This window comes from Lagenorhynchus albirostris, chromosome 9 (assembly GCF_949774975.1).
Source record: "Lagenorhynchus albirostris chromosome 9, mLagAlb1.1, whole genome shotgun sequence".
In the NCBI taxonomy this organism is placed as follows: Eukaryota; Metazoa; Chordata; class Mammalia; order Artiodactyla; family Delphinidae; genus Lagenorhynchus; species Lagenorhynchus albirostris.
This window is the reverse complement of record NC_083103.1, coordinates 48,809,804-48,815,963: the sequence shown is the minus strand read 5'-3', so window position 1 is coordinate 48,815,963 and position 6,160 is coordinate 48,809,804. Positions and strand designations below refer to the sequence as shown.

General features: G+C 39.1%; 1 pseudogene; it reads left to right on the top strand.

The window, feature by feature from the left end:
• Positions 1–1,950: 1,950 nt before the first annotated feature.
• On the top strand, positions 1,951–4,800 carry LOC132526500 (olfactory receptor 52K1-like; annotated as a pseudogene).
• Positions 4,801–6,160: the final 1,360 nt, after the last annotated feature.

Genomic DNA, 6,160 nt, shown 5'->3' with positions numbered 1-6,160 from the left:
ACTCATCAGTAGCACTTAGTATGGTAATAGTTCCCTCCTCCTTAATACACTACATTCAACAGCCTATCAAGACAGTACATCATCTTTAAAAAGTCTCTGATAGGTTGCCCATTCTCAGTCTCTTTTGCTGACTCTTCCTCCATTCGCCTCAATTTCTACTTTACTCCAGTTCTTAATATTGGGATTTAGTTCTTGGTTCTCTGCTCTTTATGAACACTCAGTGCCTTGGTGATCTCAGCTTCATAGCTATTAATATTATCTATTTCCAGTGATCATAAGTTTATATCAGCAGCCAAGATCTGTCTTGAACTCCAGACTTGTATATCTAAATATATCAACAGGTTCACTTGGATTTCTGATTGACTTCCTAAATAAAACATATCCAAAATTAAAATGTTGATCTTCCCCTTCATAGCCTCCCCCATCTCAATTGAGAGCAACTTCTTTTTTCAGTTGCTCAAGCCAAATATCTTGGTGTCATCTTTGACTCCATTTTCTCTCATGACCTGTATTTAATCTGTCAAAAAATCCCATGGCTCTTTTCTCAAATATATCCCAAATCTGAATCACTTCTTACCACATATGCTGCCACCTTGGTTCTTAGCCAACATTCTCCTTCCCTGATTACAGCCAGCCTCTAGAGTCTTTTTTTCCTTCTGTTTTTGCCCTTACCATTTCATGCTATTCTCATTACAGAAGATGCAAAACAACTTTAAAAATATATTTTTCAAGTCTATCACTTTTCTTCTCAAAAAAAAGTGTCAGTGAGAGAAATAAGCAGCATTTGCAAAGTTCTATGAAGACCTATAGGGCCCTGTGTGATCTGGATCTAAATATATGACCTCTAGAAATCTCCCACTCATTCACATCATCTAACTACATGGACCTCTAGCTGATCTTTGAGCCCTCAGTGTATTCTGTCTTAGAGCATTTGTTCTGACTGTTCCCTTTGCTTAGAGTTCTTCACACAAGGGTAATTCCCTATATTCTCTATCTTTTATGCCTGTCTCATGTCCTCTCATCCACCTTTTTGCTCAAGCCATTGCTGTGGCAACCACTTGAGTGCAGTTAGAACCTGACTGCACCTTACTCAGCTGTTTCCTGCCCCTGTGTTTCTCTGCTCCATGGTGTGGTGTACCTGAAGGAGACTGCTCAGCTGTTCTGGAGCCTATGTGAACCTGGAAGTGTGAAGAAATTAACCCTTGACCTGGTGGTGGGGTGGAAACCAGTGGATAAATATACCCCTCTTTTGTGTCTTGAGTAGATAATTCTGAGGTGCCTTCTACATGGTTCTTCATGGGGGATTGGACACAGTTGATAGCATTATCCAGCTCAGTACTGCACTTTTGGATATGCTTCTCTGCTTTCCCGTTTTACCATGTCATCCCACTCTTGCTTCCTATTATTTTCTCCACATAAACCACCTGCATGGAACCCCAAGTTCTTTTAAAGAAGCCAGAAACCAAGCTAATTTATTTTCTCACCTCAATCTTTGCATAAGTTCCCTTCTTGATCTCTTTATTTAAAATTGCTACCTTACCACTCCTCCAACTTCAGGATTTACTATCCTCATCACCCTGTTTTTTTTCACTATAATAATACCTTCAATCATACTATGTAATTCAATTATTATGTTCTTTTATTAGAACAAACGTTCTACTAAAGGTATTAGTCTGCTTTGTTCTTGGATTTATCCCTAACCTATTCAGTAAAAATATTTTTCCAGAAATTTACTGAATATATTTACTGAATGCTCTGTGAATATAAAATTGATCACAGCTCAATACTGAGCCCTTCAGGAATTCAATATTTAGAGGTAAGGCAGAAAAAGGAGTGAAATGAGAATCTAAGAAGGTAGGAAATGGTAATATCATCGTACCAAAGAGAAAAGAGGGTTTTAAAAAGGAGAGAGTTGTAATTCAGATAAAAGTTGCTGAGAGGCTGAGTTGCATGAAAGAAGGTAAGTTACAATGGCACCATCATCATGGAGGTCATTGGTGGTGAATGAGAGCAGTTCCAGGGAAGTAATGGGAATGAAATGTTTTATTACCAAATGCTATTTGAATCGGTTGAGACTGAATATAAGCATTTCTAGATGTTTTCTGTGAAAAGCAGCAGAGATTTGAGGTAATAGAAGGAGGAGAACATAAAAACAAGGGAGGGAGAATATTAATCAATATAATTTTTTAAAGAAAAGTGTAGTTCTATGGAGGAGGAGAGATGTAAATGGCAAATAAAGTTCTGCAAACACTAAAGAATTATACAAAAAGATCTTATACATAATCCCACTTACACTCCCTACAGCCTTCACTAAGTGAGGTAGAGCATTGCAATTCCCCATTTACAAAGAAACAGGCTTGGAGATAAGTGATATGTGCAAGGTCATGCAGCTGGTATAAGTGGCAGTCATGATTTGATACAAGACCTTCAGATTCTAAATTTTTTCTCTACCACATGGAAAGAAATTAGGTTGTTTTCAATTTAGATATGCTGAACTTGTATTGCATATAAAGCATTTTAATGGAAGCAATAAAGCCTTGTTATTTAGGACACTGGAATTGGAGAAAGCTAGAACCAGCTGCCTAACACTACTATGATATTTTAGAGATTTTAAGTTTCCAAAAATCTTCTAATATTGACAAGAGAGCAAGTTCTTTCAGTACTTACTTTATTCAGTGTTATGGTAAATGTTTTAAATTCATTATCTTGTTAATGCTCATAAACAAAACACATTACCTGGACCTAGAAGAGAGAAGAGTAGCTGTGTAAAAACTGGGCCACTCCAATGTTTAAGGATTCGAAAGAAAAGAGAAAAATAAGAGAAGAGGGAAAGATTAAATAGTGTTAGGAATAAAGGGCTTTTTTTTTTAAATGGAAACCAGATATCAGTCTTACTGAAGATGAGAAGTCTCCTGTGATGAAAATGAAGGAGCTGGAAGATGGGTGGAGGGAGAGCCACATGAATATGGAAGTTAATTTGAATTAAGATGATGGAGAATCAAAAGAGGTGGTTCATTTTTCAGCAAGCTGGAGGCAGAGCTGTATTTACAGAGATTTTTGGTTGTGGAAGGGACTTGGGAGATATATTCTAGAACAGTTCTCTCCAGTAGAACTTTCTGCAGTGATGGAAATATTCTGTATCTGAATGGTCCAATATTGTAGCCACTAGTTACATGTGTTACTGAGCACTTAAAAAGTGTTTTGTGTGACTGAAGTATTGAATTTTAATTTAATTTCAACAAATTTAAATAGCCATGTGTGGCTAGTGGCAACCACATCAGATGTAGTAGTGTTAGAGAAAATATACAGATTGTGTGATTAATATGAGCATTGGAAATTGCATGCCCCTATTAATTGACTTATCGAGGCACCCAAGCCTGAGATTTCTGAACAGAACATTAGCTTTTGTGATTGTGAGTTTAGCTTGATTATCAGATAGAAAGGTACCAATGTATATTCTAAGGAAATTGGTTTAAATGTATTTTTACTTCTTTTTATCAGGGTATTTCTGACATCACCATGAACACAGAAAACACTACCTTTTCTCCGTTCCTTTATAAAATTGTCTTGTGATATCCATTTTAATGATGTTTAATGTTCTATCTACTAAATGAGATTCAAAGTTCCTTAAGGGTAGAAAATATGGGTTATGCTTCTCCATGTCTATGGCTATATCTTCTCTAGTCTATCAGGACTACTAATTTTGTTTAAGGTCCAGCAATGAGAATAAGGGCTAATCCTCCCAAGAAGTTATACATGGGAGAAGGGACCCTGTAAAAACTGACAAGGAGAATCTTTAGGAGCCTTGCTAGCCTCTAATATTACCTCAATCCATCCAGCTGCCTTCCTGTTGGTAGGAATTCCAGGTTTGGAGCAACTGCATGTCTGGATCTCCATTCCCTTCTGCTTCGGCCCTTCTGCTTCCCTTCTGGATCTCCATTCCCTTCTGCTTCGGCCCTGCTTGGTAACCTGCACCCTCCTCTTCATCATTCGAGGTGATACAGCCCTCCACGAGCCCATGGGCCTCTTTTGGGCCGTGTTGGCAGCCACTGATCTGGTCTTCTCTTCTACAACACTTCCCAAAATGCTGGCTATTTTTTGGTTCAGAGATCAGGAGATCAACTTCTATGCCAATCTAGTCCAGATGTTCTTTCTCCACTCCTTCTCTATCATGGAGTCAGCAGTGCTGCTGGCCATGGCCTTTGACCACTATGTGGCCATCTGCAAGCCACTGCACTATATCACCATGCTTACTGGGCCACTTATCACCAAGACTGGCTTGGCTGCTGTGACTCAGGCTGTGACACTAATGACTCCACTCCCCTTTCTGCTTAGATGCTTCCATTACTGCTGAGGTCCAGTGATTGCCCACTGTTACTATGGGTACGTGGGTGTGGTAAGGCTGGCCTGTGGGGACATTCGCTTCAACAATATCCATGGCATTGCTGTGGCCATGTTCATAGTGGTGTTGGACCTGCTCTTTTTTGTCCTGTCATATATCTTCATCCTTCGGACAGTTCTACAGCTTGCCTCTCAGGAGGCCCACTACAAGGCCTTTGGGACATGTGTGTCCCACATAGGTGCTATCTTGTCCACCTACACACCTGTGGTCATCTGCTCAGTGATACACCGTGTGGCTCGCCGGGATGCCCCTCATGTCCACATATTCCTTGCTATCTTTTATCTTCTTTTCTCACCCATGGTCAGTCCCATCTATGGTGTCAAGACCAAGCAGATTTGTGATCATGTGCTCAGTCTATTCCAGAGAAAGAATGTATAGATACATACTTTCTTCCTTAACCACTAGTCCAGGACCTATCAGTCCAGTGGATACTGAATTGAGATGGAGAGGGAAAATCTCAGAAAGAAAATTTCAGAGTTTGGCAATTCTCCAGTATGACAAGGTCCCACTCCTCACAGATCTACCAGTCAGATCAAACCGGGTATGTCGCTATAGTCTGATAGCAGAGGTTTGACCTTCCTATTCTTATAGGTTCATCACATGATAAAGGAAAACATAAAGAACCTCTCAAAGCATTATTGTCATCTAGGTGAAAGACGGTCGAAATACTGCCTGAGATTGGCACAAGAAACTGAGGTCTTGGTGAACTCTTCATCCAGACTGAGGAATTGAACCACAAATTTTATGACTAAAATGCCAACACCACAACTAGTACTGAAATTGCCACAAAATCCTTCTGGTAAGTGGCCTCCAGCCTCTGCCACTCTTTTTTAGCCTACTACCACTCAATGTTATTAGCTCTACAGTTGGACAGCTCCACTTCTAATGAGACTTATTCCTTCCATTAAGTCAGTTCCTTTCTGACTTCTGACTCATACTAATGACCAATTCTTTTATTGAACACTTAGCAGAAGAGTCTCCTGACATCCATTTATATAAATTTATATCATCATGTAACTAACTTTTCACATGTATATGCCTTCTGTCTCCAAAAAAACTTAGTAATATTTATTGAATGAATGAATAGAAGAGCTGAACACGATCCTTGAGCTATGGAATGTAGAAACAGTAATTAATACCCTTCCAACTTAAAGTTGAGACTGCTGAAGCTAAAGAAGAAAATAGTTACAATACATAATTGCGATAGGCTGAATTACTGTTAGGATATTTATTCTCTTGTCTCTCTACCATGGGAGGGGGGTTTCCTCACTCAAGGAATGTTAAATATTGACTTTCTTTGACCAGTGGAATTTGAGTGGTCTTGAAATGTGCCACAATAATCAGAAATGTTAAAATGTGTTATGTAGCTTGGCTCAGTAGCGCTCAATTTTCTCCTCTGCTTACGACAATGATCATGTCCCCAGAGTTCTTCCTTCAATCTAGACCAGTGATAGAAAAGATACATGGAGCAGATGTGAATCTGACTCACAGCCTGGAATATAGCCACAGATGACCCACAGTGTTCATATAACATGAGCAAGGATGATTTTGTTGGGTTTATTTTTTTGTAGTAAACCACTGAGATTTGGAAGTTGTTTCATCGAATAAGCCAGGGAAAGCTGATCGTTGGAGTTGTGAGCTCTTTCTTGCACTCCAACTCATGACAGTTCAAGACCAAGTATTTAAAGAAAAGAAAATGCACTATTTCTTCTTCTAGTATATCTTAAAAATGAAACTGGATTTCACTTATCTTTCTGC